Source organism: Rhagoletis zephyria, unplaced genomic scaffold, assembly GCF_001687245.7.
Source record: "Rhagoletis zephyria isolate East Lansing unplaced genomic scaffold, Rhagoletis_zephyria_1.1 Rzeph_scaffold_00852, whole genome shotgun sequence".
Taxonomy (NCBI): domain Eukaryota; kingdom Metazoa; phylum Arthropoda; class Insecta; order Diptera; family Tephritidae; genus Rhagoletis; species Rhagoletis zephyria.
Genome location: NW_016157936.1, coordinates 22168 through 24973, shown reverse-complemented (window position 1 = coordinate 24973; position 2806 = coordinate 22168).

Genomic DNA, 2806 nt, shown 5'->3' with positions numbered 1-2806 from the left:
CCAACAAAAAATTCTCGGACTAAAACTGGTAACTTCTGACAGAGAGAGAACCGTATTTACTCTCTTTTTTGTCCTCTCAATAGTCAGAGAACCGAGTACGGGATCGATTTCCAGTAAAATCTGATTGATTCTGACTATTTATGACTAGTCCGGACTCGTACGGGATCGCAACTTTTGTTTGCATATTTTTGAATGAATGATATTAACTAACTATTTTTTTAGTAAAAATTCTTTGTTGATTTTGAGGTCAAAAAAGCTAGTGGCGGAATTGAGTGCTGTTTTCACTATGTCAAATTCAACGGAACTAAAAAACGGTGTATTGATTGATTTAGATCAGAATAGGTCTTCAGTCATGTACAATGTACATGTGCTGCTAAATTGGCTATCTATCCATTTTTGGCACATATTATAACCGGTATGCAACAACAATCAACATAAAAATCAACAAAAGCACACTGCAACCCACTGCACATTGCCGTTTTCGTTGTTGTCTCCAAACCAAATTTGACAAGGGATGACGGAAAATCGTTCCACATTACATCTCACTGCACATTGCTTTTATATGTTTTCGTAAAATATCTAACAATGTTTACAAGCATTTTTCTACAAATAAAATTAATAGAGTTAAGCTGAAAAAACGATTAGTAATTATTCGAAGTCCTTCCAAAAGAGGCTATTTATATTTTACTAGAAAAAATAGTGGTATTTAATAATGCAAATGATCAAAATTATTAATAATTGTAATGAAATAAAATTTTTCTTTAGCATTAGTTCGGATAATTCAATGAAAACAATTTTCATTAGCGTTAAATTTTTTCCAGAAGAAGTGCATTAAAAACATTTTCGAAATTAATGCATTTTAATTTTTATATCATTAAACTTCAAAACATAATGCATCATTTTTCTACATTAACATTAAAATGCTATGCATTAAAAAATTAATGCATTTTTCACAACTGTGGTAAAATATGTACCACGAAATGTTCATTTTTTAACTACGAATTTTTTGTGTGTTTTTTATACCTTCCTTACAATAATTTGCTCTCAAAAGGGTATGGCCTTAAAACCGGTGTTGATTTATACTCTCACTGATTTTGCAAACACTATCTATGTATTTTTATTTTTATACTGTAAATCTGAGTGTCTCAAAATATTATGAGGACTTTGCTAAAAAGCGTTAGGATTTATTCACAAATAAAATAATTAAAATGTTTTTAATACTTGTGTGGGGGTTTACATTTTTAATTTTTTTTTTTTTAACTTTTCATGACCGAAATTAACGCATTTTGTATGGAAACAGCTCAACTATCGAACAATGTTCGTACGCTTGGCCGATTGAAACTCAGTTGATAAATAATCTCGAATAGTTGAGCGAGTTTCTGTCTTGCTTAGCTTAAAACAAATATTTGATACCCGTTCGCGCTTTGGCGAATAAATAAAATAATTAATTATTTCCGTTGAAATAAAAGAGTAGAGTTCTCGGTTTTAATGTTTTTTATTATTTCGAATAATTTTATTTACAATAAATATAAAATAGCGATTACAGATGTCCGTATTCGTGGTGATGTAGCGAGCGATTAACTTTTTTCTTTCAATATGAGTTAGGTAGCTAATGATATGTAAATACATACATACATGTAGGTTATAAATAAAACAGGTTAAGTATACATTTTGATAACTATCCAAACTTAAGTGTTTGAAGCTAAATAGTTCAATTCTAATATATGTTTTAATATAAATATTTTTAAGAAATATATTAAGGTATTTTTAAATAAGATTTTAATTAGAAAATATTATGTTTGGATTCATGTTCTCAACATGCCGGCGGGCCTGCGGCAACGTGACTTCTACGAGATCTTGCAGTTGCTCAAGTTTTTCATTGGATTGGTTAAACAACCCACGGATGTGCGTTGGAAGACGGGACGACTTTCTTGACTCCAAGTCGGTTGGGTCTTCGTGTCGGCTTGGGCTAGCCTCTGTAACACCGCGGGACCTGTAAATATATGGTCGAAGTACGTTGTTAGTGTTGACCATGAGAGTTGTATAGAGATGAGAAAAAATGAGAGCGAGTTAAGGAGTGAGTATTAGGAGAAAAGAGATTCCGTCGGGCTTTGAGACGGGTGCATTTCCGGTGTTGTGTGTTTACTAGCCAATGTACTTTTGGTAGCTCATGAGTAAATAAAATTTGAGATAACACCTCATGAGATGCATTATTCGAGAAATGCGTAGGAGTCGGCGGAGTACCGTAGGAAATATTTTGAATTTTGTATAATATTAGGCAGGGACGTGAACCGGTTGAAAAATTTTGTCGGTTCGGTTCAGCGGTTCGAACCGTTGTTGCTCTTTTGAATTGGTTCGTCAAAGCGGTTTCTTTGATCTTTGAACCGGGGTTTCGGTTCGGGTCAATGGTTCGAAAAACAAAATACTAATAAGTTCTGGAGGATGGTTCCGTGCGCAGAAGTGGAAAACTTTTGACTGCCATTCACCTGGGAGTGGCCAGAAGCGATTCTTGTGCGTACGGTTCAAATCGCAGCTCACAACGTCCGGATATTTATATCCACGTATCCTCTGGGTAGCAACCAAACACCCGTTTGGGAGCGAGCTAAAGTGAGAAGGCGTAAAACTTCGCGTGCGCTGGGTTTGGGTCCCGCCACGTTAAAACCCCGCCCAATGAAAATAAGCAAACAGCCTCGGATGAGACCCCCTTTTTCTGATGACGACCACGGCAAACGTATAAAGGACTATGATTTAAGGGTATGCACCTGGAATATCCGGACCCTTAATGGGGAAGGTGCCTCTGCCCGGC